We start from the raw sequence: 20,983 nt of genomic DNA on the forward strand, positions 1-20,983 counted from the left end.
CAACACATTTTGGATATAATATCGTCCATAATAATCAATTTTTTTTCTCAATTTCTTGTCTTAAGTTTGATCTAATAACCCGAGATATATTTTCGTAACGTCTGTGGTATATGGCTAGAACTTATCCGACAAGAATACATAATACCTCCCCAAACCATCTTTCCCATCATTCCCAGAAAACGTACAAATCCAAAGCAATGCACATCATAGTCCCCTTCATACCGTTATACGTCTGCTGTCACTCGTTAATCTGAGCCCGGATTTAAATAAAGTTTTTCCAGTACTCAACAAGTTGTCTCTAGACCAAACTAAACCAACTGAAAACTTTCAACAGCTAAAAGCAGATGACTCAAGTTTGCAACCTCACAAAAAGTATCAATTCCTCTAAGATTGTGTGTATATGCTCTGACACAGGAACAAATAACTATTTAGGGGTAGCAAACTAGCGGTCGGATGATATAATAAGTCAAGAGAATCTTCACCATGCATAAAGAGTATGATAAAAAGAATGGGGGCATAAACATCATAACCATAAAATGTTATATAAAGTCGACAACGTACATAATATGTCTCGACACCACAGAAAGTATCCGTTAATCTAAATTCCCAATGCTATTAAAAATCATTGAACTTGTCTCATGAAGACAAGAAAGTGCGCTGATAAAAATAATTTATTCCTAATATGTATAAATTTATGCTGCCCAAACATCTGTTCCAATCCGACCCGCACGGATAATAGGATGCCTTAAAACATTCTTGGGCCGTCGTTATATGTACTTTGAGGCGTCACCTGCATCTGTTTCACATTGTTTTCAGATGCAGTTGTTATATGTACTTGTGTAGGAGGCAGATCACGATGCGGTGGTGCCGTCTGACTAACACCCGATTCATATTCAGATACCCGCAATGTTTAAAGTATATTTTCATGTCCCGGTGTGCTTTTCAACAATGTTGAAACACGTGATTTCAAAAGAAAAGACAGTTGATAATGAATTTATGCTAAATACTAATAATGCAGACTAAGTTTCATTTTCATTGAACTTTAACGTAAACGCTTGAAAGTTGCAGAAAAAGGAAACCTTGCAATATGTTTCAGTACGCAACAATAAAAAGCGTCTTTCTGATTCACTCAGTAGAGATTCAAACTTATATGTCATTCCCTTTCCCCAATAATACATTAGCATTTTTATAATAACGCAATGTATTATTTTAGATTTATTTTGTATGTAACCTCTTCTTTTTAGCTGTTGATTTCTCTCGGTTTGATAGAGATGATGACGTATTTCGTTCATAGGGTGGACTGTATACTTTTTTTTTATTCTTTTTTTCTTCTCCTAAGCCATTTAATATTAAAATAGGAAAATCGCTCGAGAGATTCGTTTCGCTCGCATGAATACATATAAGCGATCTGCCGCAAAATGTGACATCTCTCGGATGTCGTTGCGATCTAGGATTATTTAAAGTTACTTAAATCGTATTTCGTTTGATATTAACATTTTATAAGGTGATTGGTATAAATCTACAGAATAACTTAAATAATAACTACTATAGCTTAGCAAAATAAAGTAAAGTATCCCAAATACGCGATAAAGTTATAAAATTGTTTATAATTATTCAAATATTTCCTATATATGAGAGATAAAAGCAATAATCTCCTTCATTTGGACATTGGGAGCTTCATATTTTTGAGTCGCACACCTAGTACGTACCGAGCCTTTCTATGTTTATTTTACTACTGTGATTACACGTTGATACTTGGTTTGATCCTCATTATGAAGGAAATTTTATGAAATTATTTGAAATTTATAGTTATTTTAGAACATGAGCTATAATTATTATCGCAATGACAAATAGCAGTGTGAGTGAAAAGAGATACTTGTTATTTAAAACAGTTTTATATTGATTGTCTAAAAACTTTTTGGCACAATTACAAAAAAATGTATCAAATTTGGGTCATGGAAATCTATGAAATAATTTTTTTTTTAAATCTTTATAATGTTAGTCTTCGTTTAAACGCAAATTCTTGTAAAAATTTATTTAAACAGCATACAAGACCAAATATCAATATTTAAAGAATACCAGTTCACTGCACTCACACACTACCTGATTAAACAAATTACGATATTTGTTATGTAAATATTCAATACCGCTGAAAATGTTCACTTTTATATATGGAAACAAAGCTTTTATAATTTCAAGTAAGAACAAAGAAATGAATCCAATCGTTGATATTTAATAGTGCAATAATCTCGATGCAATTTATTAATTGCAAAATACATCATAAATGATTATACCAAGGTGAACAGAAGTTAGATTGTTTATTAAATTATGGAAATAAAATTATAATCTGTCACTATATGAATATAATAATACAATCTGTTTCAATTATACAAAATTGTTCCGTCTTCAATTGTTTGAATTCAAGTTCAAGTATACCTGTTTCAAGTAGTAAACTAGTAAGGGGTAAGCATGAAGGTATAATCTCTTCTCGGATGAAAACGGCCCTAAAACTGGAGTGATGAAGAGCAACTCTTGATCAACCCCAGTAAATCATCACTAGTCCCATTTACAAGTACAGAGTAAGTCACCTAACTTAAATGGAACTAAATCAATACTTTCCAATAAGGCAAAATATCTAGGAGTCACCCTGAATACAAGACTTAATTGGAACAATTACCTCGACAGAGTAATTGCAAAAGCTATATGAACTTGTCGCAAGCTTGTTGGGAACTAAAGCCTAAAATGGTATTCCGGATATACCAAACAGTCATCGAGCCCATGATCACATATGCAGCGCTTGTTTGGTGGTCGAAAACTGAACAGACATCGGCTCAGAAAAAACTAAAAAAATTTTCAAAGGCTAATCTGCCTAGGTATTACAGGAGCAATGTCAACCTGCCCTACTACAGCCTTGGAGGCGCTACTGAACGTGCCTCCTCTTCACCTCATAGTGAAGAATGAGAAATTTACGTCCACACAGTAAAACTACAGCCGGAAAAGCTAATCGGTCACCTAAAGATTCTAGGCCTAATAAATCTAGAAGGTCATGACAAACAAAGATACCCCATTCGAATTGGTAATTAACGTCCGCCAAACATGAGTCAAGAACCTTCAAAAAATAGCCTCCTTTGGAAGAAATCTTGTACAAAATATCTTCTAAGTATAGAAATTGCAGGATTAATTCTATTTCCATAGAGTTAGGATACATAAAGACCTTCTCATTAACAGAAAAAGTATATAAAAAATGTGAACGCTAAATCAAGAATATGCAAGATCAGCGTTAATGTACATACGATGCGGCCCATTAGTTCTTGACCTCATATAGTAAATGCAATGCGTTCGTAGAAATCTGTTAGTGACAACTCTCAACAAGCACTACACACCAAGTTTCAAATTGCTGCTTCGATCCATTTTTCTATAGCAGAGCTGGAACGATCACTCAATCAAGTTATTTTTAAAAGTGTATCAAATTGAGTCTTGTTGACTAAAGAAGGATTAACACCGACACAAATCAATAACAAAATCGAGACTGTTTACTGTCACTGTTGTCCATCATTTTCAACAATTGAAGATTGGTCTGTTGTTTGGCTGGGGACGAGAGTCATTCACTATGACCCACGTACGGGAGTTCCTGACTACTCCAAAAAAACATTAAATTATTGAAAGAAATTGTGATGTGATTTGTTTACATTTTTCCAAAAAATTGGAAGGCCTCATGTTTATTTGTCTGTTCATTTATTTTCTAGAATTATTTAGAAATTTTAAATATGAGTTTATTTATAAGTTACGAGTTAGTCAAGAGTCATAGTGAACGGAACGAAATAGATTAGTAACGGGTGAATTTAAATAAATTAAAAAAGTAGTGAATAGTGAATATAAGTAGTATACTATAATTATTATTATATAAGTAGGTTAAGCCGAGTGTAAGCGTTTAAATGAATTAAATAAATAAAAGACAGTTTGTATGAATTCACCCCACCGTTGAAAAACAGTTTAAATAAATTAGGAAATAAGAGAAACATTACAATATATTGAAAAATAATAAATAAAATAATAAAAACAGTTTTTCTCATCTATGACCTTTCTCTCTATCTTTGGCTAAGAAGTATTGGAGCCGAGCTAAACGGGAAGCAAAGGATAGAAGATGGAGAAGACATATTACCTTTATACCTATGGTAGAAGAGATGATGGTGATTAAATTATTAAAAAGTTTGTTTTTTCCTTTTTTCTTAACTCATATAAAATAGCTTGTTATACTTAGAAACTAGATTTAAAATTGTCGAAGACAATTAGGTAAATAAAGACTATAGTAATTAGTAGAGTCCTTTTTCAAATCCTTGTTTGAATATAAAACATTTTGAATGGTTTTGTAAGTTAAAGTGAAATAAAACTGAAAAATGTTAAAGTTAAGAAAGAAAGTTGATTACTTTCTAGTATAATTCTGTTTTTTGTTCTTTTATTTTGAAGATATTAATGATATACTAGCTAATTCTGCTTAAAATTACACTAAATCTCAAGTTTGAATGATTTCTACTTTCTACATCTAGTATCAGTAATTATAATGTCACTTTATATTCCTCAAATGGAGAAATAATACAGTATTATTAGTTCAGAACAAAGCAGCTGAATAATGCTAGACAACTTTTCCTCTAGTTCTATATGTTATGTTGGTGAAAAAGAGGTTTTTAAGAAGACCAAAATTTGCAAAAATGAAATTGAACTGAATTTTTTAAAGTACGCTATGATGCCCCTTAAATAGAATAATTTTGTAAAACATATTTTTTCAAAATCTTTATTCGATTACGACCTTGGGCATTAAAAATAATGCGCCATAATTATGATGCTATTTACATTCGACAAACACCACAATTATTGTAAGTTTAAAAAGTCACACAATAGAAAACAGCATTAGAAAATCTTAATTATAGAAACAGAAGAAATCGTTAATATTTATACTGTTCCGTAGCATACTTTAAATTTAAAAAGTAGAAGAGAGAAAGTCTTTGTATGGTTGAAATAAATTTTATTTTGATATTCATGTAGTGAATGATCCATTTATTTATATATGAGAGTTGTCACTATAAAAAAATATTTTCATTACGGCCAAAATTGAGCTGAAAGAAAACACGATATTTATTAAAATTGATCCTACGGATGTATTGTCGTATTCATTCCGAAAATTCCTATCCAATAACTTAAAACAACAAAATTTGTCAGTGTCGTTGACTCAAAGTGATAGCAGCATAGTAGGCATTTCAAAAAGTGTGGTACATCGCATATTAATTAAAAATTTGGACATTAGAAAGCGGTGCGCAAGATGGGTGTTCCGTTTGTTCACATGGTTTCATAACCATGGATAAAACGTGAGTCCATCATTTCACACCTGAACCAAAAGAATAGTCAAAACAATGAACTAAAAAGGGAGAACCGGCTTCAAAGAAACAAAGACCGTTCCATCTGCAGGCAAGGTTATGACGTCGGTTTTTTTCCTTAACTATCTTGAAAAAAACTATTAATTTTTTAGATTTAGCTCCCTCGGATTATTTTCTGTTCCCAGACTTGACAAAATGGCTCAGTGATCAAAGATTTTCCAACGTATCGAACTTATTGTCGTGTTTCTTTGTTGGGCCAGGTACTTCTGGGTCCATCCTCGTATTTGAACTAATATCTTTACTGAGTGAATTGTATCGATTAAAAATTAAAATAATAACAGACGTTGTTCACTTCGAATAAAGGAAAAACAAACAATAGGATGTATCACAGACATTAACATGATATACATAAACATCGTTCTAGTCGATGTTACGTGTCTCACAAGAAAATTTTAAATTGCTAATCGCGGAATACATTACATTGACCTCGATACTAACCAGTATCGAAATATTTAATGACAGCGATTAATAAGGAATATGTAACAAAAAAAATTGGCATATAAAAAATAGTAATTTACATATCAAGTTCCAAAAGTGATATTTTTTAGAATAAGTAAATATTTTCCTGAACTTACGATATTTTCTTTGGGATCGTGTTAAGTACAATTTTTTTCTGTAGCCATTTTGTATTTCATTTATAGTATGGACACTTTTATCATTACTGTATTTGGAATAAATTGTAGAAAAATTAATATTTCAGTGACTTGAAGTATTACACCCAGAGGGTATAATTAACCGATATTGATTTTTTGGTAATGTCATAGATCGAAAAGGTTATGATAGGTTCAGTTAGGACAGAGAACCTCGATCTAGATTGGTCTTGATTCACTTGAAGACCAGAGGCCCATTGGGTTACTCTTGTTGGGAACTTAGTTAACTATCCTCTCATCTTTTACCTTTTTATAGTTTATTTTTGAACATTTTCAACCCAGAATGAAGTTTCTGCACTCTTTTTATGTTTAATTCTGCAAGTCCCTAAGAATTTGACGTCGTTTTCCGTCAAGACACGGCACAAGCAGAACATTCGCTCAATCGTTTCTTCTTCTACTTTAGTAATTCTGTAATTCTGCAGCCTTATGCCAACATTACAATCTTCAGTGTTCACTTTAATTGTCTTCTGAATTAAAGTTTTCCTCCAGTTCATTGTGTCCAAGTACCCAGCAGAGGCTTACTTTAACGTCCGAATCCAGGAGAATTTTGATTTTGTTGCTTTTAGTGCTGCTTAGCTGTCTGTGTAGATTTTTGTATTTTTGTTTGCTTCACCACTTTTCCTTAACAGTCTGACAACCTTCTTTATTGTGTAGATTTTTGCTTAAAGGATATAACATCCAGTATTTAGTGTACTAACAACTTTTGGAGATTAATTTCCTTTGAATACACATCTGTTTTGAATACACATTTTTTGTGATCCAGCTATATGTGAAGATTCAGATTACTTTATCTTTTATGATAGATTTCTCATCCAATTTTTATATTTATTCTTTCCTTGAAATCCGTTTTTGTGATCATATAGTCCTTCTTCGGATCTGATAGATCCTTTATTGTTTTTCCTCCTATTTTACCCATTTCCTTTAGTATGTCCAATGATATGAGAGCATTTTAAAAAATTTTCCTTTGGCGCCCCCGTAGTTTAATTCACTATTATACACATTTAGACATCGACAAAAAAAGTGGTTGATGGTTATATCTTGTGATAGCTCCTTCCAAGCAAATTTAGTTTAGTAGATTAATTTTTGAAGAAACTCAATAATATATGGACGTGCTTCCTCTTATCAAGAAAGGATTAGTTGGCTCCCATTCATATAAGGCAGTTCAGTGGTATGAAGAACAGCTCTAACATAATGATCAACTGTCATTTTGCCTCTAATAAATACAAGTGGTAATCGGCTGCCATAAGTCCTTCATAACCAATATTACAACAGCTCTAAAATTGACCACAATGACTTATAGTCAAAGGGAGGGCTAATCGATCATTTCAGAGTAATAACTACATTAGCGTTATCTCTGCCGAAATTAAAATAATACATTTAGCTATGGCCATGGCTATGACTGCTACGATAACAAATTTGACGTTTCAATAAATTATTATTGTTGAAGTTTATTGAAAGTCACAATGGATCGTTTATATGAAAAAGAACGAATTGATATTTTAATGATATTAGGATATGTTGATAGGCGTTGAAGTTAACAACATGAAACGTGTAATATCTTTAATAATTTATATCCTAACCGAAATCCCATAACAAGATATCCAGGAAACTTGATATTTCGCAAACATCCGTAATGAAAATTTTACGTGATAATAAATTGTATCCATACAAAGTAACGTTGGTTCAAGAGTGGACAGATGACGATTTTAATAGACGTGTTTGCAGACCTAATGATGGAAAAATGTTGCAATCCAAACAATGATCCAAATTTTTTAAGTAATGCTATGATTTGCGATGATGCCACTTTTTGTAATAATGGAAACATAAATCGGCATAATTGTAGATACTCGTCATATAACAATCCTTGTTGGATGCTTGAATCCCACATCCAATATCTCAAAAAAAATTGAATGTATAGGCTGGAATAATAGGCGATAAAATAATTGGTCCATTTTCATTGAGGGTAATAAATGGTCCAACTTATTTAAATTTATTGGAAAATAGTATTATACCTGAGTTGGCTCCGATATTTCTAAATCCGAGTAAGTATTTTCAACTACATTAAAAAAAAACTTCATTATCAGAAATTTTCAGACAATAACAATATCCCAAACGACAATATTTGGCTACAACAAGATGGTGCCTTACCATGCGTGTCTGCTGAGGCAATACCTAAATAATGTATTTTCTAGAAGATAGATTGGAAGGCGTGGTTTTATCTATTTCCAGTGGGGTCACTTAAAAAACATCGTTTATAAAACAAAATCTGCCAATATTCAGGAATTAAAAGATATGATTACCACAGAGATTTGAGACCAAGAAGAATCGAGCAGTCAGGGATGTTGCAAAAAGTATTGCAAAGTTTTAAAAATCGCATGGCTGTTGTATTGAAGTAAATGAACAACATTATGTTTTCTAAAATTCGAAATTTTTCTATTTCACAAATGTAGCCCTACTTTAAAATGACACAAGCATTTATAGATTTGGATAAATATTTTGCTGCACCAGTTTCGTTAAACTTTTTACTAATTTTCTGACACTAGATCTTTGTACAAGATTTGTATTAGCACATGGGTGATTCCATTATAACTGTGATATTCAATGTCCTGTATTGTTTTTTTGTACTAGTCATTAATTAATAATCAATTAATAAAAATTTTGTGTTAATTGAATAATTCTTAAGATATTTAAACATTATTTTTATACAATATAACTTGCCACTTAAAGAAAACTTATACTACATCACTTGAATGTCAGTACCGTGTCATGTCCATTCCTAGAATTTACCGATAAATTATTAATTTTTTTTGTCGTAACAAATGATTTAAACTAATTACCTTATAAATTCTAATGTTTATGATCAAACTGAGGAAAATTGATGCACTTGTTGTTTAATATCTTAAGTTACCATGTCAGTACCGTGGATAAATGAGTCAGTACCGTGGAAATCAAAATCCGACATTTGTGTCTTGCTCGTGATACTTTGAAGTTGTAGTAAATTCCTCTTAGAGTTTTATTTTTACAGTAAAATAGATGAATAATATGCATAAAAAAGTTAGAAAAGTTAAATTTTAAAATCTTGAAATTTTGAATACAAAAAATCACAGTTAGAACGGAATCACCCACATAAATTATTAAAGTATATTCAAATTAAAGGAGTTTGTTCAATCATAGCCATCTAATTGTACAATATTTATTATAACTTTTAACTATTATACTGTAAATGTATTTCTTAAGAATTTCAAAAACACAAAATATATAGTGTGATCTAAGTTGGAATTTCCGCAACCCTTGGCGATATCCATACTGAATACACTGTTTACACGTTTACACGATAATCGTTTTCAAATACTGGAGGTAAACTAGTGTAATCTATTTGGAACAACAAACTTCACTTTTTTTCCAGAAAAAGGAAAGATCCGATAACAATGTAGATACCACCATAATACCGGCCGTATCACAAGACCCGCTCTGTACAGTGAATAGTTAAACGTGTAAGTTATTGAATAGTTAGTGTATAATTAAATTACGTAATTAAGATATAACGTATGTATAAATTCATCCTACCGTTTTGGATAATAAAACAGTTTACAGATATAAAAAGAACATTACGAAATGTTTACTTTTTCAAAATTACTTCGATCGATTGCTCAATCGAAAGGGGATAAGTCAAAAGTAAGTTACATCAGAAAAGAGAAGCAATTATTAAAACTGCCAAGCACAAACACTTTGATCACATTTCTTAGTTACAGAAGGTGACAAACAAAACATAAAAATATGGTAATCGATAAAATGTCAAGGTACGGAAAAACTAACCTTGGATTTCCAAGGATTTCTTGAGAAACCCTATCGCGAATTATATTATTGAAATATAAAAATATAAAAAATTAAGTGTATGTGTACTACCAATTTTTATTGAAAATATCGCAATCATTTTTATCATTAAAATGTTATGCTTTATTTATAGTGCATGGAAAATAAATTGAAAAATATAAAAAAAATACTTTACATTGATAATATTATACAGGAAAGTCCTTGCTCAAAGGGACGAAGCCAAATAGTTAAACGAATATAGATTCCCTGGGGAGGTAGGTGAACGGTCGTTGCAATATAAACTGTATTAGAGAGTGATATAAATTATATTCAATTAAACATCCTGTATTTAATTGTAATTCACAGTCAAAGAAAAGGTTTTCGAGCAAACTCATCAGGTGTACTCTTCCAAAGTTTTTTGGTCTGTGCTTTATTATTTACATTTTATCCCGTACACAATCTCAGGCGAACTCACACGTAGCGAACTGATACCACAAGTAAAAAAACCTCCTAAAAACACCATAAATCCATTCTACATCAAGGATATACCAGAAATAAACCATGAAATTGTTCGCATTTCTCAAATAAAATACCTCAATTAGTCTTCATCTTACAAAACAAAGTCACAATTTAGAACCAAGAAAAATTAGTTTAATAAAAATTAAGTAATCAAGAATAATTAATAAATATGAAGACAATGTTTTTGTGAAAAATTTGAAAGAATTTAAAAATACCAATAATGTAAATTGTAACCTTATTTGACCTACTTACGTATCAATTTTAAATGAATATATATTTGGTGATTTTACTATTAGGTTCCATCCTGTTGAGCGTAAACTGCCATGTGTATTGTTGAACAACAAAGAATCAAAGTCACGCAATATTCTAATAATAGAAAATATGATAGATCGGCATTAAAATTGTCAGCAATAACATAAAAAATTAGATAGATATCAATTCTAATGGTTGATTATAATAAATAAAGAAAAATGTTCCAATATTTACCCTAAATTTGGCTCCTAATTGTGAAGAGTTATTCAGTACATTATTCGTAATTAAAATCTTATCACAGTCCTCCTCTAATTAGGTCACTTAATCACAATGACACTTAGCACCGTTGTGTTGTTTTATCGTCCAAATAACTAAAAATTGAAACGAAATTATTTTAATACGACAATTTTATATTCTAATTCTTATCGTTTGCCAGCTTTTAACTCGAATGAATACACAAACAAGCGCGATTTTGTTTTTATAGTTTTATGCGCAACTTTACTGCGCATTAATAACTAAACAAATACCGGCAAATTCGCACTCACATTTGTTTAGAACCGGGAACGTTTATTTGTTTATCGGGTCTATTTGAACTGTTACGTAACTTGGCGCAATCGGTTCATATGTTTATTAAATTTTTTTTTTCATGTAGCGGATGTATGTTGGCATATTTATTGTCGATTACAAAATATTGTCTCTATTGATATTATAAAAAATTTAGTTTAACGTTTCAATTTTCACTAACGTGTACGAAATATTTTAATTAGTTCAATATATTTAACCCTGGAGTAGTCGCGCACTGTATGTTATGGTCGCGCTGGGTCATTTGAACCTATAGTATTTTTGAGTAATTTTGAGCAAAAACCACTTGCAGCGTTTATTGGTGAATCAAAAAATACTGCTGTTAAATAACTTTCAAATATAATACATACATACAAAAGAAAAAATACAACAGAACACATTTAACACAGAAAACAGGAAACGAACAACGAAAATCATACAACATAAAAAAATAGTTTAAAAAATTATAGTTTTCCTAATCCAATTCATCTGCATCCGCCTTTTCACTACAATTTTCACATAAAATACAAGTGTCATTTAGATAATTACTTATAGCTTGGTTTTTTTTTGCGATAATCACTAACGTGTCTTTGTTTTACCAAATCCATATTTTCATTATTTGCACAAAAAATAATATGTATATTATTTGCTGCCATATGGGATTTCCCGCACAATTGTAGATTGCTGCTTTCCTATCTACCTCATCAACTCCAGATTTGGTTGCATTGGAAATAGTTACAATAGAAGGTTTGGCTTTCTCGTTTGTGGCTGAATGTATTTCATCATCATGATGCATCTTAGGAAGAAGTATTACATTTTTATTCTTCCTCGCTACATAAAACACCGGAGTCTTTTATTTTTAAAGTCAACAAGCGTCATCCTATGATCATGAAACAAAATTCCACGAGTTAGCAACTGGTAAACCAGCTACCATTCGTAATATTTCTTCCCGTTCCAAAGTCATTTTTAGGACAATACTCTTTGCGTCATTACTTAGCCAGTAGGGTCCCTCGGCTTGTTGTCCAACTTAATGTATCAAACATCCTGGCCTTCACAAATCTTTATGGCGTACCTGTTCGCTTTAGTCCAGTTTCTCCCAACCTTTTTTGTAACATCCCCCTTTTAACCCTTCCTAAAATTCTTATGCCCTCCTATGTAACATATACATAATTTTTAATATATAAAAATTGAATTGTGCCATTTAGAAGACTAAATGATAGATTTTAGGAAAACATAGTGAGTAAATTTCCAAACATATAATGAAAAACTAAAATTTAAATACAGCACTACTTGTCCGATTTAACTGTTCCCTAGTCAGGTGGTGTATCTGCAAGCTTCTTTTTTTGCTAAGCATCACTGGACCACAGACTATTCACGAATAGCCTCGGCTTATCTTAGTAAATTGAATTTCATTAAATATTTTTTATAGCCTTGTTTCTTCAAAATCCCCTCAATTTTTACCAGTTTTCCAGTCACCCTTCCTCGGAAACATCTCCAACTTCTCTTAGAGTAAAAAACCTTACACTTTGTCTCACCATTACATAAAATCTCTCTCTTCTTCATTTGTCCAATATCTCAAATTATTTTCCATCGTGGAAGTACTCAAAGGCAGACCTCAAGATTCATGGATCTGAGCTACTAAGCTGAAAACTTTCACTATTGATGGCTGACAAACATAGCTGTATAGATTGTGTACTTTCTAATACAGTGGTATTTTTCAAGTAACAATCGTCATCTTTAGGTCAGGCCAGGTACTTCTGGGACCAACCTTGTACTCGAAGGCAGATCTTTAGATTCATTCATTTGAGTTGCTATCTCTGGACCCGTCAGCCGTCCATCAAATGTACTGATCAATGCAATACGTTTATCTTCAGCCGTTGTAGTTTTTCGAGACCGCTCTATCGCCAAAGCTCCTGAGCCTCAAGAGCAGCAGCATACCTAAATGACACAATCTGGCGAAATAAAAACATTCGAACTGAAGCAAAATCCCGCATATACAAGACCGCAATCAGACCTATATTATCCTATGCAGCAGAGACCCGACCTGAGACCTCTAAAACGAAACGGATATTGGAGACTACAGAAATGAAAATAGTTTGAAGAATACCGGGAAGAACACTAATGGACAGAGAAAGGAGTGAAAACATAGGACGAACATGCGGGATAGATAATATCAATGACTGGGTACTGGATAGAAAGATAAAATGGAATGAGCACATTGATCGCATGACGGAAGAACGAATTGTGAAAATATCAAGGGACAAATCACCAGCAGGACAAAGAAGCCTTGGAAGACCTAGGAAAAGATGGAGTGACAACCTCCCAGGTGACTGAGCAGAGGCAATGACGTGAAGAAATACAGGCAATGATGCCTATACACAGCAGGAAGAAGAAGAAGAAGAAGGAAGCTCCTGATGAATGCATATTTTTTCACGTGGTAGTCCTAGGTACGTCGAGACACTGTTTCGATCTTCGCTTCACAATAAAGGGAAATTTGTTGAAGTGTATTATTTTGAAATTTAATGAATGTATTATGGGATGAGCAAAAATTTTTGACCGCTACTGCAAATTGAAAGATGTATTTATCTCCTTCAACTACTTAAATCTCTCTACTCTCTACTCCCAATAACTATAGTAGCTTTTCCAATCATATTTTCTTTTAGAAATCAAGTATATAGAATTACTTCATAAAATAGAAGAATATTTTTTTTAATCAAGATAATACACACACACAGGTATCTCACTCTGATTTTATGTAGTGCAAAACATATATGTAAATGAGAAGGTCCGGTTAGGATACCTGTGTTTATTTCTACTCAAACCCATTTATTAGATGAATCTCAAGTGGATCTAATTCCTCATTAGTATATTCGTTCAGTTTAAACCTAGATGTCTACACTGTTTTGATATTTTATTATTTGGTTAAGTGATGAAAACGACAGTTGTCATGTACACCTTTTTAAATTTAAGTATAAGAAAAAGGGATTACCATAATATCAAGATACAAAAGCCGAGATGTCATCAAAACAAATTACTTATAGAGAACATGGTTATTCAAAGAGACTTTGAAAACTTTTTTCTATGATATCTAGATAGATCAAAGCTCACTTCTAACTCCTCGATTGTACTTAAATGTAAAACACACGGGCGGTTTCTCATGAAGCAAAACAAAATCAAATCTATAGTAAACAATGGTTGGCGACCATACACAATTATAAAACATCCACAGAAAGAAACAAGAAATTGTATTTGATGCCCTCATAACATTGCTTCCTCATGGCATGACAACATACAAGACGAAACTCCTACGACTTGTCGAACAAATCCCATCTCCACTTCTAACTTGTTGTACTTATATGCCTATAGTATAGCTTCTTCCAAAACGCCAGATAATCAGGGCCAGTCCTCTCCTTAGAAGTCCAACAATACGACAAATGACCGTCAATTTTTTCCAACTTCTGGTTGTTTACAGGTGAATCTATATCAGGCTTCCAGTAAAACATCAAGTTCACTGTAGACATATAACGAAAAGAACCTTCGCAGATGTCGACGAAACGAATAGTGATTGATGTCAGCAGTAATCCCACCGGACTTACAGCGACACATGATGGACTTACCTTTCTACCGAAAAGGCCATTCGAAAACTCGTAAACTGCTGGTCTACTGTAGCTGTACCTTCACTGGGCTTGCAGCCAAATACACATCTCATCTCACTACTGAACTAGACCTTCACAGGTGCCCCACCAGATTAATGATAGAAGTGAAGAAATCAGTGGATAAAGAGAAATATATCGCCTAGTAACGCATCGAGATTTTTTTCCTTGCGATTATTTTTTAAACTAAAAATTTTTTACGGTAGATTATGGTACTTCATGAATGAGACAGATTTACTTTATGGAAAATAATCAATAAATATTCACAAATCTGAGTCTAGATAGTGAAGATAGAAAAAATATTATTTCTATTTATTATAATTTATCATCGTGACACTAATGCCATTCTTTATTTGGTTAGATGACCTTCTAACAAACCGCTGTAACGAATTATGTGAATTATTCGAGATGCAGCGAAAAGATTAAAGTCTTCCAAACGATAATGAAAATAAAAGTATTAATTACGCAATAAACTTAAAGACCGACACCATTATTTATGGTGATATTTTATATCAGCTATAATTGTCTTTGAAACAGTATAATTTCCAATACTAGTTCAATACTTTCTATGTAGAATTGCTTAAGAAATTAAATAATAGTCTCTGTGTGCAATGGAGTGAACTATAATGATTTGCAGCTTTGCAAATATAGAATTTAATTATTATAAATAGTTAATGACAAAGTATGGACAAGAATTGAAGGTTTTCAATTATACACAAATATTAGTAAGTATTTCGACAAATAATCGTAATCTATTTGGTTCCAATCGTTTTTCAAAATACTCCAAAGATTCAATAGGGTTGAGGTTGGGCCATTTTGACGGCCAAATCATTACTTTCAGTACATTCTTGTAAATGAATTTTCTGCCGATCAGACGCTGGCCAAAACATACTACATTTTCATTTAAGATTTTTTATAGCCTTTCTTCTTCAAAATTCAAAAAGCATTCAATTTTTACCAGGTCGCCAGTCGCCCTTCCTCCAAAAATCCCCATACCATCATCGAGCCTCTGCCGTGTTAGTCCCAGAAGGACCTAGGCCAGCAAAGAAAACACAACAATTTTGGAAAAAAATATATTTTTTTTCCTAAGTAATCTCCTTTTACCTCCATACACTTTTCCCAACGATGTTCAATAATAAGTTCGATATCCTTTTTATAATAAGAATCGTCAAGCTCCTAAAATAGTTATTAACTGCCAACATCACCTCTTCATTGTTGGAAAATCTTTGAGCACCGAAGCCATTTTTTCAAGTCCGAAAATAATCTGAGGATGCTAAATCTGGCAAATAGGGTGCATAAGGTAGCAATTTAAATTTTAATTCATTGTTTTCACGAAACACTTTCTTCTTAGTAGCTAATTGAGGCCGTTTTTGCTCAATTTCTTCGTTCAAACGTTGCAATAAGTTCGCATAATACTCGCCGTTGATAGTTTTTCCTTTTTCAAGATGAAAATTATCTTACGCGCATCACAAAAAACCGACGCCATTACTTTTCATGCAAATTGAATGGTCATTGCCTTCTTTGGAGCAGGTTCTCCTTTTCAGTCCATTATTTTGATTGTTCTTTTGATTCGGGTGAGAACTGATGGACCAATGTTTCATCCATGGTCATGAGAAGGTGTAAAAATTCGGCTTTATTCCTGTGAAACATTGTCAAACAATCAATGGAAACATCTTCACGACGCTGTTTTTGTTCCATTCTGAGCAAACGCGGCACCCATCTTACGCCTGATGCCTACTATGACTGCTAGCTCACCTCATTTGTTCGACCACCGCGATACTCCACCAGAGTAGAATCTAGTTCAGCTTTCATATTAGTTGGCTAATGCCTTTCAAATAAAAGTATTGTATCACATCAAGATGACCAATTTTTTTCATGTTTACACGTTCACTGAAAACGTTCACTATTGATAGCTGCCAAACAAATACTAAACAACTTGGCGTCTTCAAATTTGAAATATATGCTGTATAGATTGTGTACTTTCTAATACAGTGATATTTTTCAAACAACTACCGTCATCTCTAGGTCAGGCCAGGTACTTCTGGGACCATACTCGTATTCAAAAGCAGATCTTTAGATCCCTTCATCTGAGCTGCTATCTCTGGGCTTGTGAGTCGACGATCATGTTTACTGATCAATATAATACGTTTATCTTCAACTCCTGGTGAGTATTTTTTCACATTGTGGTTCTCAGTACGTCAAAGTAATTCGACGGCAATGGTACTTTCGCCTAAAGATGCGCTCGTATACGTATAAGTAAACAAATAACGGACACTATTATTTTTGGTTTAGAAGGCACTGTTTGACAATTCTGAAATTCTGAAACACTTTTGACCGGTAGTGTATAAGCGCTTCTCACTATACTACAAAAATCAGAAATCGAAATGATCTAAAGCAAAATATGAAGGAATTTAACGGCTATTTTCTAGCCCATTTTATAAAGCCTCAATATATTGGACATAGTTCGTTATGGCAATCACAATCTGAAATTTGTATTGGCTCGACTACGGCGTTTCAATTCTTCAAAACTCTGGAGTGCCTACATGATTCAAAATGTCATTGAGAGTGCTCAAATAAGTCATCGAAACAATATATTTCGCACGAGAATATATTCACTTTCGACAATATATTATTTATTTCCATATGTAATGAACTTGGAAGTCATTCAAGTTTTTCAGACAATGTTATTGTTTGTGTCTGACGCTGCATGTACTGTGACGTTTATGGCGGACACTTTCCAACGATTTGTTTTGTAGCCAACTTGTGGCCGTATCAAACATATTAGGACTATGGAAACTTTGATCGGGTTAACATGATCTGAATTTTCAGAAACTAACCCCGATCCAGGTTCATTGTTGTTCGGAAACTGATCGAGTTAATCGGATCGTAGTCGTATATCTTTATGTTCGTACATACTGTTGGTATTATGAATAGAAAAGTAGGGTGGTTATTGCTATGAAGAAGTTGTTTTGGTTTCAAAATACAGACAGTGCAAAGGCTTTTTTAAAAAATTAGACATTTCATAAAGGAGAATATTGAATAGAATCTATTAATATTTCAACATTTTTATGTGTGTTTTTGTCACTTATTGTTTTTCAAAATAATAACATTGTTTCTTGAAATAATAAGGAATTCAATTACATGGGTCAACACAAAATTTGCATTGACATGAAAAAGTTTGCTTTATGTTTGTATTATAGGATACCGACTTTCCAAAATCTTTGGTTTCAATTTTCCAATGAAGGTGAAAACATTAGAATTAATATTATTTTTATTCAGTTTTACTATCAAAATACCTTTAAACGTGGAAAATAATTTCATGTGCACGCCTTTGCTGTTCATAAGTATTTTCTCTCAGTAAATCCCAAAATGAAATTTCATCCGCTTCAATAAACGGTTCAAATTTTACGCTCTGTTTTTCGACACAAAGTTCTATTCTTTCAGAACATAACCATTGAGCCATGCTTAACATTCGCTCTGCTATCATATGAGCATAGATAACACGGATCCTTTGTATATCCGCTCTGTAGTCCCTTAAAAATTCCACTGTTTTAAAATCTGCAATAAGCTGCTATTTATACTCCCGATACAGATTCAAACAAGATTTTAACAGTCATGTTTTTTTTAAGATTGGAACAGATGAAAATTTATTTCCGTTGTGTAATAAAAATTTCTTAAAACATACCGTTTATGTCATTGCAAAAACAAAGTCCAGTTTCTTCTGTAAACAAAGTTGAGAGTTTTTTATGCTTGCTGTAATATTGATATCATCATGTAAATTCTACTGTTTCAAGCAAGAGCGTAAAAGCGCTGCTTAATTTTTTGCTAAATTGATTTCTCCCATCAAATCGTTAAAATCTTCTGGAGTTTTGATTGTTCTGGCTGTTACCGGAATTGGTATCTGGATTTTCGATAGTTTTGCATTTTTATATTTACGTCTTTTAGTCGAATTCATAACGCAAAAGTAGAACCAAAAGGCATCGCCAGATCCTTGGTATTGCAAATTTATCAAACCTCTACTCACTTTGATCCTAATATAAAATATAGAAATAAAAATTGTCTATTATATTTGATACACCGTTTATTTAAAAATTGCTCCGTTTGAAACATATTGTACAATAACCACAAGCAACATATAACAACGAGCCCAGCGACTTATATTGATGGCGAACTGTCAAATTGTGCTTTGTAGCCATATGATATACAAGGTGTTCCGAGAATTGATGCAAAAACTTCGGGATTGAGTAGATGACGTGAAAATAACGCTGATATATAAATTTTGTTTTCATACGACCTCACGCTTCTGAGACATAGGCTTCAAAGTTTCGAAATTAGAATATATATTTAAGTATATTTTCTAAATTATTCTTTCGAACATTATGAATTTTCAATGGATGATTACGTATGTCCATGTCGTATGTTTGAGAGAATAAATAATTCTACACTACTATCTGAAGGCCAGAGGCAGCTCATGCCCAATGGTGGAAGATCCTTAACTTTTAAAGGGACAACCTGTATAATCTATAATAAGCAAAAATGAAGGTACTCTTTGTTTAACTCGACAAAATTTATGGTTTAGGAGATATGTAGATTTTTAGAAGCCAATGAAACCGTAATTGAAATTTATTGAAAATACTTGCAGGAGGTATTAGAGCAGAATCAAACGTTAGTAATTGAACTGCATACTGTCGAAAATTGTGTTTCTTAAATAAAGAGTCTACACCTTTTTGTGTGATACTCCTCTAAACATACGCAAAGACACGTGGTTCATACACGATGGAGCCCATCCCCACTTCCTAAAAGATGGTGGTCCATTTGCATGGTCACCATGAATTACAGGATTCATTTTTTTGGGGATATTTTTAAAGCTTGGTATATGCAACCCCGATAAACACAAGAATCTCGGAATGTTCTTCCAAGTTCAATATCATCCGTAGACCCCGGACTTGTGTAGAAGTGCAAGGTGCCCACTTCGAACATTTATTATAGTTTGTAACCTCCGGCAGGAGATTCTTCCCCAGGAAGTGGCATTCGGCCTCAATTAAAGTATATAAAAACTAGTACTCAGATGGGGTGACAAAAAAAGGCGGAAAGGCTGGAAACACCTTATAAATTAAATTAAAATAAAAATTGAACAATCTAAAACTCTTCCCGGACACGATTATTCAAATTATTGCTAAGAACGACAAAAAAAGTTTCAGCAATAAATAAATTTATAAAAAAAATAGTAAATTCGTATTAAATGCGTATCCAAAAGAGCACAATGAACAAAAGCAGTTATAAATTGAAAACAAATCAGACTTTTCTATATCTTAAAGATAAGGCTGGGACTATCTATGGAAATCCGGGATGATCGCAGCTCTCAACTGGATATCCAGATGTTAGAGCTGAGGTTCACTTTGTAGTCTGGTGGTTGTTGCGGAAACTTCCAACCTGGCAGCTGTAGAACTGCGGAAAAAAATATAATGAGGAAGGAAACGAGGCATTACGGGAAAAGGAACGAGTAGAAAGAAGAGTTTTGAACAAAAGGAGCTTATTTTCTAACATATAAACTGAATTTATATTTTTTAAAAATAACCAAACAAGAATCTGTTCTATTCTATTCGTTCTGTTCCTCAAATAAATAGAAAATTCGAATCCATATGAAAATTATTATACAAAATTTGCTTAAAACAAAAGGAAATCCGGAAAGATAACTGAAATTTTTGTGAGCACAATAAAAAAGCAAAGAAAAACTTAGCAGCGAATATAAAGAATAAAATCACCACAGATTTATTAAAATTTACTTTTGCTTTAAGTGTAGATAGGTAGAGGAAGAATTGTAGAGTAGAGGAAGAGAAATTAATTTCTTCAAGAACTCGAAAGTTAGAATAAATAAATCCGAAGTGACTACTGTGCCACAGTACGTGAGCAAAGGAATATTCAAACCGTTTGAAGAAAAACGCAACAAGCCAAATGGAATTTTACAATTTTTTTTGTTTTTATGTGATAAGTTGTTAGCTCACCCTCTCAATTTTTCCATATGTAGGTAAGTAACACGATGTTCGACAATAAATAATTACAATTTATGATAATTTTCTTCAGAACGTCTCTTTATGGCGAA

At 32.6% G+C, this 20,983-nt stretch overlaps 1 protein-coding gene across 7 annotated transcripts in view; it reads right to left on the minus strand.

The window, feature by feature from the left end:
- The window catches only part of LOC130896764 (phosphatidate phosphatase LPIN3), an 84,479-nt gene that overhangs the window by 38,962 nt on the left and 24,534 nt on the right, over positions 1 to 20,983 (minus strand). For 2 of the 7 annotated variants that reach the window (XM_057805072.1, XM_057805068.1), the window contains exon 2: positions 10,901 to 11,037. The exons of 2 other annotated variants lie outside the window; for them this stretch is intronic. The gene's annotated coding sequence lies outside the window, so the exon portion shown is untranslated. Of the gene's footprint in view, positions 1 to 10,900; positions 11,215 to 14,844; positions 14,863 to 20,983 lie in introns of those variants that run through there. 3 more of the 7 variants (XM_057805071.1, XM_057805067.1, XM_057805070.1) reach the window with 2 other exon arrangements.

This window comes from Diorhabda carinulata, chromosome 7, assembly GCF_026250575.1.
Source record: "Diorhabda carinulata isolate Delta chromosome 7, icDioCari1.1, whole genome shotgun sequence".
Classification (NCBI taxonomy): Eukaryota; Metazoa; Arthropoda; class Insecta; order Coleoptera; family Chrysomelidae; genus Diorhabda; species Diorhabda carinulata.